Source organism: Triturus cristatus, chromosome 7 (assembly GCF_964204655.1).
Source record: "Triturus cristatus chromosome 7, aTriCri1.1, whole genome shotgun sequence".
NCBI classification, from domain to species: Eukaryota; Metazoa; Chordata; class Amphibia; order Caudata; family Salamandridae; genus Triturus; species Triturus cristatus.
The window spans coordinates 1,215,803,313-1,215,826,371 of record NC_140590.1 but is presented as its reverse complement, the minus strand read 5'-3'; the positions used below and the strand labels follow the sequence as shown (position 1 = coordinate 1,215,826,371).

The 23,059-nt window shown below is 45.7% G+C and overlaps 1 protein-coding gene across 1 annotated transcript in view; it reads left to right on the top strand.

Moving 5' to 3' along the window:
* Positions 1-638: 638 nt before the first annotated feature.
* LOC146811643 (uncharacterized) overlaps positions 639-23,059 on the top strand; it is a 132,255-nt gene continuing 109,834 nt past the window's right edge. Inside the window, 1 exon segment of the mRNA XM_085618611.1 lies at positions 639-810. The gene's annotated coding sequence lies outside the window, so the exon portion shown is untranslated.

The window sequence follows — 23,059 nt, the reverse complement described above, 5'->3', positions numbered from 1 at the left end:
TTTGAAGAAAAAAAATCTTGAGGGTGGTATTTTCCACACTGACTTATATTGAAGTAGATGCAATTTAAGGTGAGTCAGCAAAAATAAAGGCACTTTTGGTTTCAAAAACGAGTGTCTCCCTGGAAAACACAGCCTCCAAACCCCCAGGATTTTTTTCTCCAATATCTCCCTCTTTCTAATTTCAGCATGTTGGCATATATGATTCTATTGACATGTACGGGCGCGCCCCCTGTTGGTGTACGGGCGCGCCCCCTGTGGGTGAACGGGCAGACCTAATTGTGGACACGCAACGACATATGAAACCCATTCCTGCGTTAACACGAGGTGCCGATGTATGCTTGCAAAATCAGCATAATAGCAAAAGGGGAGTATGATCAAGGATGTAGATTTCTAGTCGATTTCTATTGAAAGCAGATTCGATATTTCAAGCTGAACGCGAGTCGAGTCCACTAGTTCTCTCGCTCGTGAAGGAAAAACAAGCACAATGTTCCCAGATGTGAGGAGTTATTATAAGGCTACTTTTACGCTTGCATGCTTATAGGTGCTTCAGGTGAGAGTCCAAACAGTATGTAGCCGCCTGTCGTCGTTAGAATGGCCCTTCGCACTTCCTGGTCTCTCGTGACGTCTAGACCGATTCACAGTCCCTGTGTGTCTAACCACCATCTTATGTGTTTAATCTTTCGTCCACGCGTGGATGTGACTGCAGGCTTCGCGACACGTTTTTGGGCCCAGCCGTGACTTTGGTGGCATTCCTTTGACCCTTCGGCGGTGTTTCGGGTTTTATTCCTGGGATCGTTGTTTTGGAGTCCGGTAGGTTTTTTTTGCAGCCTCGTTTTCAGATTATGGTTTTGGCTCGACCTCGAGATGGAGTTTTTTCCCCTTTCTTTTCTTCTTATTTATTTTTCCTAACTGGTGGAAGAGACACCATTGAAATATTGCGCGTCCATGCTCATACATTGGCTTATTATAGAACAGAAACACGATAACATAAAAAAGAAACGAAAAACAGGCAAGTGAGAAATTTGTGTCTCTTGTTTGAAAAGTAAGTAGCATTGTCACGACTAATAATCTGGTTCCTGGGCTTCACGTACCCGCATCTCTGAAATGTCGAGCGCTTTGCAACGCACCTAGGAGCTATCATGCGTTCACCTGTGATAGAGGCCAGGGTAATTGCCACTTATGTGACTTCTGTAGAGTTTAGGGAGTACTGGTACGTATCACAAAATACATATGTGGTAGTCGTAAGGGGCATGCATTTTGTAAACTGATCCAGTAAGTTTCATATCAACAGGATAAGGTTACATCATTTTATTCGATTGAGGCACAGGGTGTTCTAATACCTGCAGATGTGACATGTGACAGGAACAGATAAGCAGTCCCATACTCTGAGCATAATGTCAATGATAAACAAGCATTTGCAATGCGTCTCGCATTTGCGAGAGTTTAAGCTATCGGCATTGCAAATGACAATGCCTTTTATTCATCTGTTTTGATAATTAACACATAAATAAAAGGCATTGTCATTTACAATGCAAATAGCCCAGACTCTTGTAAATGCAACACCTATTTAATTTAAAAGAAGCAGCCACCATTGTCCCAGGCTGCTTGGAAAGTGAAAGTGTGCATGGCGCGCTGACTATTGCAGGAAAGGATGTCTGTCTGCAGTATGAGAAACTCATTATAGAAAATAGTGCTTACAGACTAAATAAGACATACTGTGTAACAACAGCAGTAAAAGGGCCAGTCTTTATGGGAGGTACAAAGGAAGACGAGGCGGTACTATGAAGGGACTAACAAGCCTATAAACGAATCAGAAGGCAGCGTTTACGAAGGACAATGAAACAAGTAAATAACAAATATGGGTGGAGAGTGGGTGGGGCTTCAAGTCCACACTCGAATATAGCATGCCTCGCAGAGCAGCGTATGCGCTGCCCAGGCTCGACCTAAAAGTGATTTAAAAAAAAAACACAGTTCATCATAGCAAATCTCTTACTTGTCAGCTCATAACAGCAATCTTATAATGGAGAATTCGTAATGCTGTCTGTCGGGACAGATCTCTTTTTCCCTTCACGCCTTTTCTACATCTGTTACCTCCCTCAGGATCCATAAGGTCTGAGAGTGGACCACGGTCATCATTAGAAATTAGATTGAGAGTGTCAAAGAAAAATTAAGAACACAACAGAAGGACCTGCAGGGATTACATCTGCCAGCTTACCGCAAACCATCCATAACACCACCAAATGCTTTGTACCATAATAATCACACCTCAGTGGTCATCACCCACAACATGGAAACACTTCCAACATAGGCTAAAAGTAAAGACAACATGTTTCTGACCTCACACTTCACATGGTGAAGCGTACTATCTGTGTAGGTAAGATAGGATTAGAAAGCACTATATGAATGCTAAAATACGATACTGATCCAGGATGTAAACTGTAAAGTTAGAATTTATTTTTTAAAGCTCAGACAACTTGCAAATTTTAGTTATCACACACAGTTAAAGAAAGGAAGCTGGTGTGTACACAACACTGAGTTATCATGCTGCCCCTTACACTGTCTCTCGAGTGACCCTGAAGGCTTCATTTCGCTGTTAATGGTGCTTTTGTTTCATATTTCACATATACATCATCTTATCCAAAATCCATGCCATTTTTTTATCTTATTATAGCCTATTTAACTACCTTACTTCTGAAATAAGTAACATTCAGTTAATATACATTCCAGACGTAGGATATTATTGCTCTGATGGCCTGCATTTGTACATCTTATTAAACTCTCTTTATAATTGAACAGTATTGTGTGCATTTGTATGTCTGGGCAGGCGTGACCCTGGAATACAGAAATCAAAAATTGATGGAAACGGGGTAGTGGGAACATAAATTTGGGAAATCACTAGAAAGCACAATGTACAATTTTTTATGGCGTCCTTCGCTTTTTAACATTCGCCAATGAACAGAGCACATTTTGTGTCTAGAATCACACAATATATGATCTTGTAGTATAGCCGAGATGAGTACCCACATCTCCGAGTTCATAAACATGCATTGTGTCTTTGTGTCATTGCCTACTTTTTTTTCCCCCAAAAAACTTGTATTCAGAGCATTTATTGAAGGCTTTAACAGAATAATCCGTCTTAACCCTCACCAGTACCTTCATAGCATCTCAACATTGTTTTTCACCAGGCTTGTGGGGCTGCCACTCGTGTCTACTGCAGTTTCTTTCTTTTTTTTTTTTTTTTTAATTAATTTTTTATTGATGCAGTTGGATATTACATGATACCATAGACAGAAACAATAATTGACAGCATTTTATACTTCAGCTGCATTTTAAAGAACTAAACCTAAAAAGAAAAAGAGAATCAGAACCAAATGGCAGTATATATGTACATTCCACAGTGCAGTATACGTCACTCACATGGTCTTACAGCGATCCATTCAGAGATAGGAGACCACATCATTTTACCAAAATCCTGAGTTTTCTTCCCCTTCTGAGCATAGAGAGATATCTCAATATTATATATGCCCAATAATCGGGATAGCCATATCTGGAAAGAGGGGGCATTTGTATCCTTCCAACCTGAGGTAATTAATATCCGAAGTACCGCTACAGAAATAAACACCAGGGCTTCCTCAGCTTTCCCAAGATTTAATCTGTTATCTATGCCAAGTAGCATCAAAGAGGAAGACAATTCTATCCTCTGGCTTAATAGCTCCCCCCAGAATTTAGCTATTTCTCCCTGAATGGCTAATAGCGAACCACAATTAAAGAACATATGCAACAGATCTGCTTGACCCATGTTGCATCTGGGGCATCTGTCATCATCTCTAACCCCCCATGAAAAGAGCTTTGCAGGGGTATAATATAAATCAAACAGGGTCTTATAATGCTGGGCCCTCAAGTTCGTAGAGCGAAATACTTTTTTATTCAGATAAAGAGCCATGTCCAAATCAACATCGGGGTTCCCTAATTTCCGAGCAAGAGTATTCTCCATTTTCCCGATATCGCTTTTAATTTCACCCAACAAAAACGTATAAATTATTTTAATTCTCAAGCCCCCGTTTACCAACATATCAATCAAGGGGATTTCTGACACAATAGGGAGCCTGAGTCTTAAACCCTTGAATACACTAACCAATTGAACATAAAAGAGCCAATGACTTGAAGGGATACCAGCTCTACTTTGGAGTGCATCAAAACCCTTTATCCCATCTTCACCCACCAGGTCTCCTAGTGTACTAATGCCGTGCTCCTGCCAAATCCGTAAATTCCTATCGAAGCCCCTCCCCCAGAATATACTAGAATTACTAAGATGGAGATAGGCATGAATTTTGGGAATCTTAAAGAGCCTAGAAATAGCTCTCCAAACTCCCCAGACACCTTCCAAAATCTTAAGACGAGGTCTTTTATAATATCTACGCTCCACTTCACACATCAGTAAACCTTGTGCTTTTCTTCCAACTAGTAACTCAAAAATAGATGGTGGCAACTGTGGATCTCTATCCGCTAGGTTAGGAGACTGTGTAGGCTGAAAAAGGATGGACATTTCAGCTAGCAAACAGGACCAGTGATAAAGTCTTAAATTCGGTAAAGTGAGCCCACCCCTATCCCTCGGGAGTGACAATAGATTTGTGGAGCGTCTAATTTTCCCATACTGCCAAATAAACCTTATAAAGATTGATTCTAGCCGTTTAATAATTTTTTCCCCTACTAACAAGGGTATAGCACGGAACAAATATAAAATTTTTGGAAACATTGTCATTTTGAGGACATTCACCCTCCCAATCAATGATAGATGTAGAGCATCAATTCTTTTCAGATCAGTTTCAATCAATTTTCCAAGTGGGATAAAATTCTCCTCTGCAATCCTATCAACTGAAGCATTGATTCTAACACCCAAATAAATTGCCGAGTCCATATATCTGGAGTCAGATTTGACAACATTTGCCGTACATATAATTTGTGTTTTCGATTCGTTTAGCAAGTAACCAGATTTATAACCAAATGATTTGGCCAAGTGAGCCAGAACACCAAGTGCCTGTTGAGGGTTAGTAGTAATCACTGCCAGGTCATCTGCATACGCCATAATCTTATTTTCATACCCATCATATATCACAGGTCTTATCATAGGGTTTGTTAAAATCTCCCGAATCAGAGGATCGATGTAGAGGGCAAAGAGGATAGGGGAGCAGGGACATCCTTGACGCGTACCTCTACTTATACGGATTTTTTCCGAACACTCACCCATAACCACAATCCGTGCAACTGGATCAGCATACATTGCTCTCAGTGCTTTAATACAGTTCTTACCAAAGCCCCTACCAGTTAAAATCTGCCAAAGAAAGTTCCACCCAACACGATCAAAGGCTTTCTCTGCATCGAGCAGAATCATGGCCATCTCTCCCCCCACTGCCGACTGGATATCAAATAGAGCTATCGCCCTCCTAATGTGGTCCGTAGTACCACGACCAGGTACAAATCCATGCTGCCATGGGGAGACGAGGTCGCCTATGATCCTGCCCAGCCTCTTAGCCCAGATTTTAGAATATAACTTCGTATCTGTGTTGATTAACGAAATTGGGCGATAAGAGCCCGGCTTCTCGCTGGGTTTCCCCTTCTTATGAAATACCGCTATATTGGTTTCCTTCCATGATTCTGGAACCACTCCTGTACCAATTATCCCATTGAAGAGATCGATAAGAAGCGGGGTGATTTCTGCCTCAAAGCATTTATAGACCTCCACGGGAATTCCGTCAGGACCTGCTGCCTTGCCAAGGGCTGACTCATGTAGGGCAGCCGCTATTTCACTCCCACAAATATCCCTCTCCAGCTCTTCCCTTGCCGCATTCCCTAGACGAGGTCCATCATCAACAACCTCTTCATTCTGAAATTCGTTTGGTTTTGCCTCTAAATAAAGATTTTGATAGAAATTCTTAAAAACCTGAAGGATGTCCTTGGGATCTGAATATTCTATCCCATTTTCTTCAATCTTAGAGATGAAGTTTTTTGCCTTCCCCTGCCGGATTTGTAAAGCTAAAATTCTACCTGCCTGTTCGCCCGTTTCATACCGTTTAGTCCTAGATGACTGATATTCGGATGTCGCTCTCAATGTAACTAATTTCTGTAGTTCAGTTCTAGCTACCAATAATAACCTGTAACTCTCGGTACTAACCCGACCTTGAGCAATATCACAGGTATGTTGTTCCTCTGCAGCAGACAGTTTCCTGACACTGTTTTCAACCTTACTCCTATCCTCATTCCTAAGCCTTGCTGCACAGCTTATCGTTTCACCTCGGAAAGCTGCCTTGAATGCCTCCCAAACCCCATTTCGTGATGTACTATATCTATTGGCATCAAAAAAGTCAGTCACCCATTTCCTAATATGAACAACAAAACGACTATCCGATAATAGCCTCCTTTCAAGCGTCCACCTTGTTCGAATCTTTCCTACCTCTACCATTTGTACTGTTAATACTAGCGGGTTATGATCCGACAAGAATTTCGGAAGTTTAATAATTCCTACCCTATTAATTTCTGAGGAGGATATAAAAAAATAGTCCAATTTTGAGTATTTTTGAAAAGGGTTTGAAAAATATGTGAAACCCGGTTTTAAAGGTTCCTTAGTACCCCACACGTCTACCAGCCCATGTGAGCAAGTGAGAGCTTTCATAGCCCTAAAGACTCTCGGTTTCCGTCCACAATAAGCTGTATTATTGACCCAATCAGCCGAAATATTCAGATCCCCGCAAAATATTATTGGGGTTACCCAATTTACCAGCTCCATTTCTAAGAAATCGAAAATTTCAGGATCATCACAATTTGAACCATAAACAACACAGAGTGTGAAGCCTTTTCCCATCTCCACCAGAAGCCATCTCCCACAACCATCAGTTTTGATCCGCCTACTACCGCCCATAGAAGTCCTGGCTAGGACTGCGACCCCTCTAATTGTTGATGATTGGGTTGTACATGCTAACAACTCAAAACCATTTAAATTCATAAGACTCCTTCGAGCCCAGGGAAGATGAGTTTCTTGCAGACATAAAACATCAAAATTATTATGCTTCACGTACTGTGCCAATTTATTACGCTTCCTCCAATCATTCAGCCCACCTATATTAACTGAACAAATTTTAATGCCTGCCATCCCTAAAAAGTACATCCCTATCAAAAACCATCTGCATAGTTAGCAAATTGACTAATACTTTAATCATCATGACCTGCCTACAAAGATATCCAACTTCTTCTACAAACACCATACTGCATCTTATTTTTCTACTTTTTATTAACCCACCTCCATTTCCCCCCCCACCCACCCTCCCCCTGTACCATCCCCCTACCTGAGAAGCGCTCAGACCTAGTCTGTGCTTAGGATGGGATGCAGAGATTTCAGTGACGGCTATCCAGTGAAGCCAAAAAATAATCCTATATATAATATCAAGGCCCGGCCAATATTCTGACCATTATAATATCTATGACCTGTTCCCCTTCACCTAATTCTAGCCAATCCCGACACTAGAGAACAGAACTGAAATGGATACCCCCCACCAATTACTCAACAGATAGTTCTATTTAGCCAAGGGAGTCCAGGTATTCTTTTGCCTTAATTTCTGAAGCAAAAAATAATGTCTTCCCTGCATTGATTATTTTCAGCTGAGCGGGATTTATCAAAAAGGCTTGAATCTTCTTGTCCTGAAATAGTTTTATCATCCCTCTCAATCTCCACCTACGCTCTACTGTCGTGTGGCAAAAATCAGGGCGAACAAAGAAAGAGACCCCTTCACCACTTCTTTTAGAGTCCGGTCTGGCTTTTTCTGCGATAGATTGCCTCAAAATATAGTTGCCAAAAAAGATCAGCACAGCCCTGGGTTTATCTCCTTCCTTGGGTTTTTTGCGGATATTAAAGGGGGTACGATGGACCCGTTGGATCTCGGTAGACCAGTTCCAATTAGAGAGCTCTGGAAATGCTTGCTCAAAAAGTTTAATCATGTACACTTTGATATCAGAGCCCTCAATTCCTTCAGGGATTCCCAACACCCTGAGATTATTCCGGCGCAGCCTATTCTCCATCTCCTCCATTTTCCACTGCATATCCACCACCTGTGCAGAATGAGAGTCCACCTGACTAATCGCCACTGCCACCTCTGTCTCCGTAGACACGATTCTCTCCTCCAGATTAGATACTCGATCCCCTATATTTACACAGGTTTTAGATAATTTCCTGACCACACCCTGAATCTTCCTCATAGCAGCCTGGGCCTTGCGATTATCCTGGCGTGTTTCCTCTCGGTGTAAAATTATCTCTTTATGGATAGCTTCCAACATTGATATATGAGCAGTATCCATATTAGGGGAGCCCTGCAAAACCAGAGCATGGGAATGATCCCAACTGAGTTCACATTGAGAATCTACCTGAGCCAGAGCCTGAGCCTGAGCCGGTTTCCTCCCGGTTAGACCCGCCGGAGGTCTAGATGTAATTAACGGAGGATCTAATTCTGAGTCATTTTCAGAGTCCAAAAAGGAGCTGCACTCCTCATCCTCCGACCATTCTGCCCCCTCAGAAACTGAGAAAAAACATTCACTGTCCTTATCCTTCTCCTTTTCCTTTTCCCTTTCATTGGGATGGACCCCAGAGCCAGCGCCAAAGTCCAGACCAAGACCCAAGTTCGCATCTAGACCAGCCCCCGTTTTAGAATAGCCCGACTGCCCCAATTCCTGTGGACAAAGCTCCTTATCGATAAGGAGCTTTGTCTACTGCAGTTTCTTTCATTGAAGTTGACCTTTCATTATTGCTATCATTGCCCTTCGTAGGGTTAGTGCAATGCAAGCTCCAACAGTGTGGTAGCCATCTTTTCAAGTGCACAAAGATTGTGCTCTTCTCTTTTATTTATTTTTTAACTTTATTTTTCAATTTACATGTTGCAAATACAAAAAAAACAAATTGGCATCAGATCATCGTATGTAGGCATATCGTTGACATTATTAATGGCACATAGCACAGAAGGCAGCATCGGGGGGGGAAAAGGTACAATGGGGAAAGAAAATCATTTGCAAGCATATTACAGTTAGGAAGGAGACCGGGCATGGCACTGAGTTCCAATGCAGACATTACCAGGGGTGGCCCTCTTGCTCCCTGCTGAGATTAGAACCACTGTCTATATCTAACCCACTCTCCTCGCTGTCAGTTGTATCCTGCGAGGAGGGCTCCCCCTCTGCCAACCCAGAGGTCCACATGTCACGCCAATCCATTAGGTCTTCTTGCAGCTTCCCGTCCCTTCGGGGGAGTTTCATGTGGGCTTCTTCGGCTAGGGACCATTCACAGACATCTTTAAGCCAGATGGGCACTTCTTGGGCTCTTTGCCCCATCCAAGTTATAGCTACCCTGCGCCTAGCGAGCACCAGCATTAATTGTTGGAGCTTATATGAGAGTTTCTTTTTCTTGGGCTTCCGGACTAATGCAAGTAAACGATGCAAGGGTTCAGGCGTCATCTGAAGGCCTGTGGCCGCAACAATCCTTCCCACCACCCCCACCCAAAACTGCCTGACCATTGGACAAATCCCATGCTAAGTGTAAAAAGCCAGCTTTCTCTGCGGCACATCTAGGGCATCAATCTCCCCTGTCACTAGAGATACGTTTCAGGGATACCGGGGTTAGGTAGGTGCGATGTAAGAAGTTAAAGTGCGTCAACTTAAACCAAATGCTTTGTACCATAACATGATACATGGTGTTACAGTAAACTGCGTGTGAGGGAGCCTATGCGTGCCCATTGTTTCTCTTCCACCTGGGTAGCGAGATCCTTCTCCCAGGCAGCCCGAGATGGCGGCCCCGGGGGAGGGGGAATGGAATCCTGTTTCATAGCTTTGTAGAGGAGAGAAATCAGTTTGTGACCGGTACCGCATGAAAGTAGGATATCTAGGGTGTGCGTCAGTGGTGGAATGTCCGGGTACTGAGGTCAGGTGATTTTCACCACATCCTGAATTCCCTGGAAGTGGTGGAATTGGCCCTGTCCAAGGTTGAAGTTCTCTTCCGCCTGTTTGTAAGTGATGAAGGTTTAGTTGGGAAAAAGGTCGGCAAGAACTTCACATCCACCCTCCCTCCAAGGTTGAAAGGACATGTAATGCCTCATGTCTAGGAAGCGGGCCAGTACCCAGATCGGGAGTTCCCTGTGAAAGGGTGCCCATCCTAAGACCTTCTCAACAAACCACTGCCATATACTGGCTGTGTGTCGCCCAACATAGGGAAGAGATGTGTCCGACCCCCTGCCCTGCATCAGTGCTTCCTGTAGCGTCTGGATGTCTACCCTGTCTAAGAGGAGGTGTTTCTCCCAATTGTCTGTATCTGTGAACCAACGTGCCGCATGTTGTAGATGGGCCGCGTAATAATGTAGGTCGAAGCGTGGAGCTTCCAGCCCGCCCTCCTCATAGCTGCGAATCATAGTGTTGAGAGCTACCCTACTGCGCCGGCCCGCCCACAGCAGGGACGTGAGTAACGTGTTGAGAGTTTTGAAAACTCGTGGCGGCAATGGACATAGTGAGTTCTGGAGTACGTATAGTGTCCTAGGAAGCATCACCATCTTAGAGATGGCCAGCCTGCCCATCAATGAGAGTGGAAGAGTGTTCCAAAATGTCACCGACTGCTGTAGGGACGTGATTATGCGGTCTACGTTCTGGGCTAACGCCTGTGTGTCCGTCGGGGCCACCTGTATCCCAAGGTATCAGAACCCTGTCTGTGCCCAGCGCAGCCCGAGGTCTGGTAGATCCCCCAGGAGCACTGAGGCCAGTCCCGCCAATAGAAAGATCAGTGACTTACCGCGGTTAAGTCGTAATCCAGAGACCTCTCCAAACCTGTCTAGCTGGTGCAGCAATAGCCGCAGTGCGTCCCGGGGAGAAGCCAAATAAAACAGGGCATTGTCAGCATATAGGGAAATAATATGACTCGTGCCACCCACTCTAATTCCCCACTGTTCCATGTCAGTCCTGAACCGGACCGCAAAGGGCTCTATGGCCAGAGCAAACAATAAAGGCGAAAGGGGACACCCCTGGCATGTACCCCTTCCCAGTTACCACTCTTCTGACCTCGCGCCCCCAAGTTTTACCCTGGCGCGGGGAGCTGTATACAAAATGCGAATCCAGCGACAAAATTTGGGACCCAACCCCACAGCGCGTAAGACCTCAAGAAGGTATCCCTAGTCCACCGTGTCGAACGCTTTGGCGAGGTCAATGGATATCAATACCATCTGTTCCCCCCGATACCGCACCTCATGCTGAATATGATATCGCCGTCGCAGATTCATAGGCGTGTTTCGTCCCGGTATGAACCCACATTGGTCCTCATGGACCAAGTGAGTCATGTATGGCGCTAATCGAGAGACCAAGAGCTTGCATAAGATTTTAACATCTGTGTTGATCATCGTGATCGGTCGATACGATGAGAGCTCATGGGCATCCCCTCCCGGTTTTAGAATCATGCAGATTTCCCCTTGTGTCATGCTCGGTGGGAGAACTCCGCGTTCAAATGCCTCGAGGTAAACCTGCACCAGGAGGCTGGGAAGTGTACCTGTGAATGCTTGATAGAACTCAGGAGGGAACCCGTCACTACCCGGGGATTTGGCTCGTGGTAGGTGCTGCAGGGCAGATTGTACCTCCCCCAGTGTTAGGGGTTCGTCGAGTTCCTTCTGTGCCAATTTAGGGATAGACCTTAAGGTCAGGCTATGCAGGTAAGGGAGATAAGACGCCTCGCAGATTGCAGGGTCTGCTGTATAAACCAACTGGAGATGGGCTTTGAGGACCCGCAGCAGTCCCACCTCGGAGTGCACCAGGCCTCCCGTAGGCTCCTGTAAAGCCACAATTGCATCAGAGGCTTGTTCCCGCCGGAGAATCCAGGCCAGAAGACGGCCCGATTTATCTCCTTCCCTATGAAGGCGTCTGTACTGCGTGAGCGTGTATTTGTCAAGCCTGTCCCAAATGTCATGGATGCGTTCCCGGATGCCATGTTCCCCATCCCTTCCCGTTGTGTCAGGGGCTTCAGAGGTCTGTATCTAAGAGGTGGTGGTCTTCCTCCTGCAGCTCTCGTTGGAGCTGCTTCTGAACTCCGCATGTGAGGCTTATGCATGCCCCTCTCACTACCGCTTTCAGGGCTTCCCACTTCATAGCCTGTGATAAGTCCGACCCGCCCCAGTTTAGGTCAATGTAGTCAGTTATGGCAGTTTCTAGGTGATGCTTCCCTACTTGGTCCTCGGGAATCTCTGCCGGCAACCTCCAAGTCCGTGGGCGACATATCGGGCCACCCCAGTCAACTACACACGCTACAGGGGAGTGATCAGATAGGAATTGCGCTTGATGGTCACCTCAAAGGACGTAGTCGCATCAGGATTTGCGAGTAAGACCCTATCCAAGCAACTGTGTGTATTATGAGTGGACGAAAAACAGGTGTACACTTTCTGGGTTGGGTGTCTCTGGCGCCATACATCCTGGGCTCCTATATTCCCCATGATCTCTCAGAGTTTCGTCGTCATCCTTGGATTCGTGCCATTGCGGGGTGGTAACCTGTCAAGGACGGGGTCTAGGACTCAATTAAAATCCCCCATCCAAAGTAGTGGAACCTCCAGCTCCGATACCAGGACCTCCTGCAGGGACTGGGTCATCTGTGTTTAGGGCATAGGTGTTCATTATGGCAACATTTCTACCGTCCAGCTTAGCTCTAAGGAGTAGATATCTCCCATGGATGTCAGCTTCCACATATTGGATGGCAAATGGGACCCCGGGGGCCACCCACACAAGGACTCCCCTGGCATAGGTAGAGAATGAAGAGTGGAAAACCTGTCCACGCCATTTCTTTTCCAATTTCTGAGCCCCTTTGTTCGTAAGGTGAGTTTCTTGGAGGCATGCTATCGAGACCTGATGTCTGCGGAGAAAGGACAGGACCCTGTATCTCTTGGTGCATGTACCCAGCCCCCTCACATTCCAGCTTAAAAATTAAACCCGATGTATGGTAAAGTAACCAATCCCTGTGTGTTCCGTGTCCTGTGTAGCTACCTAGGCCCTGTGCCCTAAATGCAATACATACAATGCCTGAAAAAAACCAACCACCACCCCCCCCTCCCCCTCCCCCCCGAACACCCTCCCACAAGCAATTTACTGATGATCCGCTGTCTCTCCGCTTGGGTGTCATCTACGACCTGACTCCTGCGTCCGCTCCTGCGGTTCCCGGGAGGTCTGGTCCCCCAGGTACTCTGGAATCCCCTCCGCTCGTGCCCGGGGAGGGCCTCTCCCCTGATCTTAAGCCATTCCCGTACCTCTTCTGGAGAGTCGAAGAATTGGGCCTTTTAATGTGTTATCACCTTGAGTTTAGCAGGATACAGTAACATGTACTGTAGGTGGAGTTCACGCAGCTTCTGCTTGATGCCAAGAAAAGTCTGGGTAAATGGACACCTTGGCGTTGTCGAAAGTGAGGTCTGTTGCTTCTCTTGTTGCTTTCAGAATACAGTCTTTGTCTAGATAGTTCAGTATTTTGGCAATGAGGGCTCTGGGAGGAGCCCCCGGCGGCGGCGGAGGGACCAGCGCCCTGTGGGCTCTCTCCACCACAAAGACCTCCGATAGACCCATGGGGCATAACTTAGTACGTATCCAATTCTCCAGGAGTCGCTCCGCATTGCCCTGTTCAGAGCGCTCCAGAATGCCCAGGACCGCGATGTTGCTTCGACGGGCCCGCCCTTCCACTTCCTCCGCTCATCGCTCTAGCGCTCCAGTGGTATTGGTGAGCTGAGAGACCGGTTGCCTCAGGGAGGTCACTTCACCCTGGAGCTGGACGATGTCTCCCTCCGCCATGGAGACCTTATCCGCCACCTTCCGCAGATCCACCCGTAGTAAATTAACATAGATGGAGACTGTCTCAATTTGTTTTTCCAGGGGGGTACGGGACCCCTGTATCACCTCTAGGAGCTCAGCTCGAGACGGCTCATTGGAGGCATTACCCTCTCCATCCTGGCCTGTCTGACGAGTGATTTGTTGCATAGATAGGCGTTGTGTGGTATACTGTGGGATAGTGTTGGGGTTGGAGGCGCGAGAAAGCCTGTCCTTGCCCATGATGCAGGCCTAAGTGAAACGCACAGGTGTCCGCAAGTGTTGCAATCGCCAAGCCCAGTTTCCCTTTATAGGGCCATCGACAGCAGACTGACGTCCCTCCTGCAGGTGTCACCAGGAACGTGGGGGGCCAGGTCAAGCGCGAGAGGGCCCACGTCCCCGCCCAGCGAGTCTGGGGAGCCAGAGTCAGTCCTGACCCAAGGCAGGCCCTAGCAAGTGGTCCAGCAGAGATCCCAGAGCTGCTCACCTCAAAAATGTCGCCAGTGCGATGTATCTTGACCTCTCATCCGCCTGTGAGGGCACCTGCAGTGCTCCCGAACACCAGAATCTCCCCCGTAGCAGTCTCCAGGCAGGCAGTCTGTCTGAGGGTTTCCGCAGGGGGTCGGGCACCCCACGATCTCTGCACAGGGCAGGCACATAAGAGAATGGCCGGAGCGGACGTCTCCCCACACGGGGTAGGAATAAGTATCCTGCGTCAAAGCAGCCACCTCCTAGCAGAGCCGCAGCCAGTCATTAGTGATTTATCCCCTGAGGACCCCAAGAGCCAGAGGGCCCCCAGGCGCCAGCAGGGGGATCCAGGATGTCTCCCCCCCCCCCCCCCCCCAGGGGGGGTGAAGCAGCCCGTCACGCCGTACCTCAGGAACGCAGACACACCAGTCCAGCGAGGCCGATCACAACCCCTTGGCTTCAGAGACTCTCCAGCAGGTCAGGGGGAGAACCCAACCGTCCGACACCTCCGGGCGGCCGTCGCCGAGCACCTTTCCCCCGAGGCCCCCGTCCGAGGTCGTCTCACGGCTCAGCCCGCGATCCGCAGCTCACCTCAGGGCTGGCGGGTCGACGGGCGTGGAGCCGCTTCAGCCGACTCCAGGCACATACTCCGACTCACTCTCCCCCAGGGCACCCCGGCAGCGTGTAGAGGCCCAGCCGCTCAAGGGGGTCTGTCTTGGGCGTCAGCAGACAGGATAATTAAGGATTTGGTGGCTGGCTAGTCGGGAGCCGAAGGAGCTCACGTCCTGTCGGCCATGTTGCTTGGCCACGCCCGTGTCATTGCCTACTTAACAGTAATCGTTTAATTGAGGATTTACCGTCTGTTGGTAATCTTGTACATGCCTTGTTAGCTACTTTCCACCTCTCACACACTTGAATGAGCTACAGGGGTGATGGGGTGTATTTGATGGAATAGGAATGACAGTGATTGACGCCTATAGTACTATGGTATATTAAATAGTGTCACTGATAGATTGCTGCATTTCTTTGGTAATTTTGTCACCCTAAACAGGAGCACCCCATCCAATCTCTTTTGTTTTCTATATATTGGTTGTTCCTGAGTGGTTTAATCCTACTGATAGCAAAGTGGTTATTTTCCACTGTGCTGCCTCTGATTATATGTTGATCATCAAACAGTCAAACCATACAGTCCTCTGAACAGGAAGTAGCTTATTTGAATCCCTTATGTCTTTGCAGAAATTGGTCACTTGCCTGCATGCCATTGGCTAATAGAAATTACACTTTCATAAGTGCCATTTAAAAGAGGTCACAGAAAATATGCCATTAAAACATTAATTCGTGCTCATGCAGACGATGCTCCTTTGCTTTGTTCCCTTCATTGCTGTTTGTCTATTAAAAGTTGTCTAGAGTAGGAAGTTAAGTGTCTCTTCCTCAGCTCTCTACCTGTGGCAAATTTCCAAATCTAATCCATCTAATCCGCAAGAAGCCAAGTACCTTTCACATCATTGGAGGTGAATAAGAATGTTGGCGGTCTTTCTTGTGCCTCCTTTGCCATGGTCTGCATATTTCTTTGCATCCTCCAGCAAAAGCGTCACTTCTGCAGTAGAAGACATTGGTGTTTTGTGATCCTCCTTCTCCCAAACCCTGTGTCATCATTCTTGGTACTGGACAAGGCCTCCTCCATGTGCTGTTTCAGGATCCCCCCACCTATTTACCAACAAAAGTGCAGACCAGAGGCTCTTGCGTGTTCGAAAGAAAGAATGGTGCATAGCCCGAGGCCATTCTTAGTAGACGGAGCAACATGTGTAGTCAAGGACCATACCACTCATCTGCAGTAGGATTTGTCTCTGCTCAACTTGTAGCTAGGGCATTCAACATGTAACTGCAAGAACAAGGTTGTAAATCTGACTCCTCCTTTCTTTAGCTATTGGGGATGAGGAGCGCCATCGATAAAAAGATGAGACCGCTATTGTTAGGCAAAGATAGTGGCAACATCATATGTTCCTCCAATTTTTTGCCACCAAGGTGCTGCTGCACTGAAGTCAAAATGGGTAGGCACCAGATCAGATATTTCACAGTGAAAATGACAAATTAGATTACCGAAAGATAGCACATACTACTCAAAGTACTCTGCCTGAATCTTAACAGTTCTTCTCTCCAGCCACATTGTCTCTGGAACTGGAGCCCTCTTGCTGCTGCTTCCTTGTCATTGCACAGGCTATAGGAGGTACACCAAGCCACTTCAAAGTATGCAAGGCTTCTGTTCATAACCATCTCTCTATGCATATCCTCTTCCCCACGTCCTGTAAACAACACGTTCTACTGTTGTCAGATTTCTGACTATGTTCCACCCCCATGGTTCTACTGTAGCAAGAAAGATGTTGTGGCTTCTTCGGGGCAAAGAGTGGCTGCTCACTAGGGAAAGATGATCCCTTGCAGATAGTCCTCTAAAATGTTCTTGCGCTATTTTGTGAAAAAGTGAGTTTTTAGCTGCTTTCACACGAGCTATGTTAACATTCCTTTGAGGAGATAGAGCAAATACTTATTAGGATTTATGCTCTTTTATTTTTGTATTACATTGACCATAATGCACTGGCATAGGCTTCCGAGCCAAAAGGCTGAATGTAATGAAATTGGAAAAAATTGTATGTTATAGAACAACATGTTTCATAATCCAGAGCAAAACTAGAAACAAAGAAAGCATCTGTGTAAACCATAAACTGCACTGTAAGTGGTATGCTGGCCTGATGATTTGCACGCCTGATTGTGTTGTTTTTGGGCTTTCTTATTTCGTCTAAGTATTATTTTATTTGCCTTTCTAAGTTTTGACATTGCCTCAAGGATGAAGTGTTGACCCTTACTCATTTGTGGTGTGTTGCCTCACCACTGCCTCAAGTCATTTCCTGTTGACTTATTTTTCTGCATCGTGGTCTGGTAACGATGTAGTGAATTAGTGGTTACGGCCTCTTTGAACCTTGTTAGATTGTTTCAGCTCTCCTTGGTATTACCTCTTTGCAATATAACATGCCTCTACTAATATCGCTCTCTCTCTCTGTTTCCTCCCGTCCTTCCTTCATTAGCTGATCTCAAATACTGCAGGTTAATTAATACCTGGGTCAACTAGAAAGTCATTGTTGAATATCATTTTTTAATTGAATGTCATTACTATATTTTCACCAATCGCTATAGAAAGTGTATAGTGGCAAAGATCTGTAACTAGGTCTGAGGTGTGAGGGTTCAAGTATAAAGGTGGTCTTTATTTCTTAAAGGTCTGTTTTGTTCCTCAAAGTGCTGGAATAATTTGTGCAATAAGTTCCATTTCAATGGTTATCTTTGTTACACATCTGACTGTTATAGAGAGCAAATTAAGATTATAAAATAAATATTAAAACGAAATGTCATCAGTGGCATGTTTAATTTACTACGTTTTCTCAGTAATACCCCTTTACAATAAAACGTGTTCCTAAGTAAGAAAATATTCTTTGTCTATTTTCAGTGCCAAGTCTCAAAATATGCAAGCTTAGAGCCGAGTCCTCCCTGAATACGTGAATGAATTGTTTTTGAGATTGTGTCATTTTCATATTTTCACCGTCATAGAGAGTTCATTGTGGTATAATGTTAAGGTCTGTGGCTCTGTTTGATACTTTGAGCCCTGTTGATATCTTCAAGTATTTTGCAACCTACATCAGCCAAAGATTTGCGATATCGAACTCTGACATGGTAGTCAAGAACACTTGGAGAAACATTGGCGATTCTACAGAAGATGTCCACAGTCACTTAGTTGCACACCTATTACTTTGAAGCTTATTTCCGATAGTGATAAAAATTGTGACCCTTCCAACCAGAAATCTGTTATCAGCAATATCTGTAGATAGAAGCTCTTTCCTTCCAAGGTCCTAAGCACTCTTAATTGTTTCACTGGTTACTTAAATGTTCAAAATTCCTTAATTTTATTTGATAATCTGTGAATGTTGTAAAATATTGTTGCTATAAATTCATCCCCTCTAATAAAGTTTACTCAACTTTGTGACTCTTCATCAGGAGTGTGAACTGAAACATCTTCCTGTGTTTCCTCCAAAATGTAATCGACAAAGCTTCTGCATTATCATTCTTAAATTATTTTGTTCTTTCATCCCCAAGATCACATTTCATGTTATTTTTATATTGCTTTTTATTGTATATATGGGAACTATAGGAACAATAGGTTGTACATGCAGATTAGACTTCTCATTAACACCTCTGGGTCCAATTGACTTCTAGATCAGGGGTCTCCAACCTTTTCTGTACTGAGAGCTACTTGTGTTCAATGAAACACATTGAGAACTACTAATATTATTAGTGTTGTATAATTTCTATTTTGTTATATGCATATTAATTCAACCAAGCAAAAGCTTTCTAATTTAATAAGCTGGGCTGCACACAGGTGAGCTACTCCGCGGTAGCTGGAGCGAGCTACTGGTTGAAGACCCCTGTTCTAGACAATAAACAGTATCAGTTACAGCTGATAAATAACAGGCGTTTTGTGCATGGTCGTTTTTTCAGTCCACTATCTTTTCACCATATCTATACATTAAAACAGATCAGTTTCCCTTACATAGTTTTCATATTTTAACCCAGTTCTTTAAGACACCGTCTCCCTTTCTACATTGAGTTTTCAGTAGCTATGCTCCAATCCATTCCTTTTTAAATACAATATTTAAATAATTGTGGGGGACAGAGATTGGACCAGTGCTAAATATCCACCATTCTCCCCAGTGGTGTATGTAGTCAGTTTGTAATGTTTTCTCTATGGAGGCACCAATCAACAAACGACCATTAAATTATTTTATTGAATTCATTCAATAAACGAAATCACTCACTTTAAGATATGCACCACTCCATTGCTATATTTAAAAGTCATAATTTCTTTACATCTAATGTGCGTTTTGCAACTCATTGTGGCTTTCTTGGGGCTCTGCAACACTATTTGTCACTATTCAAGTTTAAAAACAGTGTTAGAACTCAGATTTGTTTTTTTATGATTTTTTATTTTTATTGAGTTTTATCTTTTAAAACAATACATATATAACATGCCATCATCTGTTGCTTAATCAGTACACATATTGCAGGGGCTGGACACAAGGTTCTTGCGTTATATTACATAGTCGAAGTGCGCATCTACCTAGTCACATCAACTGTAGGAGTGTGGTCTTTTGAGTTTGACAATGGATACGTTGTTAGACGTGCCCATGTCTCTGGGACGTGCAGATATCGTCAACTCATGTGCATATATGTCTTAATTCTCTTTACAGTACACCATATCTAGCAGCCAGCTCCTACATTTGGGTGCAGTTCTCTTTCCCCAGCGTATTGCCACTCTCCTTTTGGCCAGAAGCACTGCCACCGCTGTAAACCTGCGATTTGTTGGTCTTAGTAATTGGACTAGGCACATCTGGGGGATGCGGTCAATTGAGTCTGATGTTATGAAATGTAAGGCCTGCACAACCTGGCGGCAGTACCCCTGAATCTGTCCGCACTCCCAGGCCACGTGCACAAAATTCACATCCAGTTCACTGCACCTAATGCTCTTTGCATCCCCTCCTAATCCGTATCGGAACAGACGGGAGGGCGTGTAAATACATCTGTTGTAAGTACTTGAAATGAATAATACCGAGATTGCAATTAGATGTAAGCCTTTCAGTCAGTGTGCAACAGAAATGTGAATCCTCCTCGGTCAAAGGTTTTTTTAATGATGAGCTCCAATGTTCTAGTGCCTGGTTCGGTTGTGTTGGTCTGTCCCCCTTTGGCCGCATCATACAGTCTAATGACCAAGTGTGCCCGGGAGGCACTGACAGGTAACGTCTGCAGTGCCATCAATGTGGGGGGTTCTTCCGGGAACATAGAGAAAAGGACCTTAATACCGGTGCCCAGTCATTGGTGAGTGAATGTTAAAAGTGGTGTTGTGTTTTAAATGTATGTCCGATCTGTTTGTTCCAGAAACTTTCCCCCTGGATATATGTGAGAAGTTGGCCTGGTATATGCTGTCCAACAATTAAAGTGGGCACCTTGCACCAGTCCAAACGACCCTTATGATGTATGAGGTCAAAGATAACCTTTAGAAAGCTATCCTAGTGGTAGCTGCGAAGAGCAGCCTTCAGGCTTAATCTTGAAGGAATGTAAAGCAGCTTGTTTTACCAGAATATCACCTTTAGTATTAACCAACTGAAAGGAGAACCACACCGTAGTTATAAAAATATGTATTTATTTATATAACACTCTCTAGTATCCTCTACACGAGGATCCAACACAAAGCACACAATACTTTAGCAAAGAAACAGTTGTAAGTAGCACCATACACATTTGGCTCCCGGGGGGAGACCAAACTATATACTAAAATAGTGGTATAAGTAGCACGACGGGAGTCGCGACAGTGTCTAGAACACAAAGAATCGCTTGGAGCCCAAGGAACCACCCAAGGCGAGTAGAAAGGGATCCCACGGAGGACGGGTGCATTGTGCTAACACAACAGCGGGCTCCGTACAATTCTATGGGGAAGCCGCGGTTACAATTTTAAAGTTTAAGGACCCTTCTCGGTGGACTTCGAGGAAACCCTTTGGAACTTAGGAGGCTAGAGAGCCACCCCACCCGTGGGTACAGTAGTACCCGAGTTACCTATCCAAGGGGAGCCGGGTGCATAGGCCTTGGGTGGTGTCGGAAACCGCTGTCGTTCTCAATAGAGGGCTGCGAAGAAGAGCTGCTGCCGGGAAGGAAGAAAGTGTCCGTGGGAATCCAAGAGTGGATTTGTGATGGAAGGAACCTGAAAGCAGAGGGGACAGAGTCTGAGTCACTTCAGGTTGACCAGGGGCCCGGTACTGACCGATGTCGGGGGCTTCAGGTGCAAAGAAGGGATGCTTGACTCTGCAGCCAAGAAGTCCAGGAAACGTCGAGGACAACCAGGAGCCAGATGCGAGCTGTCCCACGTAGGATGTCGAGTGCTGAGGGGTCAGTGTCCGGCTGGAGCACCAACAAGCCTTGGCAACAGCAACCCACGCAGGAAGATCAAGCCGGTTACAGTTTTGACCAACAAGGTCCAGGGGACTCACCAAACAATGGGGAGGCAGGGCACGTCTGGAGCAACCAGGAAAGCCCAGTAGAAATCAAGATGACCCTCAAGAGGACCTACAGGCTGAAGGGCCAGGAGTCAAGAGGGGACCTTGAGCAATCTCACAAAGTACCAGCCCATGGAGCACTCGGTGTGAGGAGGCCGGAGTTCTTTGGTGGAAATACTGCTCAGATCAGGACTACATGGAGTCCAATGCACAGGATCAGGGATCGCCAACAAGGATATGCACTTGCAAAAGTACGCGGTGCACAGGGGTTCGGGTTATGAGGTCCCCCACCAGGGATACTGGCCTCAAACTCGGTGAGAGGGCACAACAACCTCAAGGAACTTCAGAATCCACCTCATGTGTTGCTGGAGCCTTTGAAGTCCGCAGGAGCTCAGGATCAGCAGACCGGTCAGTTGCGTTACGGTGCCTCCTGCACCCCAAGGGAGATTATTCAGTTGTCCTTAGTGCGCCACAAGTCCTGCACGAAGCCTGTATGGTGCAAGGGCACAGACGATGCTTTGGACGGAGAGGGAGACAAAGTCTGGCCAAGTCGAAGTCCAGAGTGTCCAGATGGTCGAAGGTCAGTGGTTTCTTGTTGCAGAATCTTGTCCATGTAAAATCTAGAGTCTTACAGTCAGGTAAGCTCTTACGTACCCACGAGAGAGGGTTGGACAGAATCAGGGGACCCTTCTAGGGGAGAAACAGGACAGAGGGGAAGTTACTCTCATGTCCTTTGTCCAGTTTCGTGCCAGAGCAGGAGCCGACTGCTCCCAGAACTGGTTTGAGCTGGACTATGCACAGGGACACCAAATGTGCCCCAGGTGCAGTCTTTCAGGCACTTTGACAGTGCACCCACCCAGCCCCAATACACTAAATCATGTCTGGGAGGTGGTCACACCTCCTTGTGACAGGATGCTTATTATGCCTCCTTACTCTGCTCGAGCTTGGCTCAGCAGCAGGAGGGCAGAAATGTGTCTTTGGTCGGAGCATCCATTTACCGGTGTGAAGGTATGATTCCAAGGTGTTTGATACCAAACACGACATGTTTTATTTCAGCCGTTTTTGAAATAGCATTTACTGCAAGGTTATAATGCACCTCTACCTATATGTCTGGCTGAGTCACTGACAACCTGTGAGAATGGTCTCAGAAGGCTGCAGAGGGGCTCTGCACATGCAGGGGCACCCTATCACGTAAAACCCAGCACCCTGCCATCAGGATTGTTAAGGCCTGCTATAGGGGTAACTTACAAGTTTAAGTGTAGTGACCTATAGATATAGTGAACCTATATCTTAAGTAAGCGGTGCAAGCACCAGCGTACACAGTCTGCAATGACAGGCCTGTAGTTCCATTTTGCATGGCCTCTCATGGGTGGCATAATACATGCAGCAGCCCATGGGAGGCCTATGGGGTACCTATGCCCTGGGTACATGTGTACCATATACTAGGGACTTGTAAGGGTAATCCAATCTGGAGTGTACCAAAGTACATGGCATTATGTTTTAAGGAGAAAGCAGATAGACTGGGGTCCTGATTAGCAGGATCCCAGTCAGACTAGTCAAAACGGTGTAACATCAAGCAAAAAGTGGTTGTAAACATAAGAAGCAGATTCTTCTACTTTCCTACAATATATAAATCTCCCTTCGTGACAATACCCATTTGT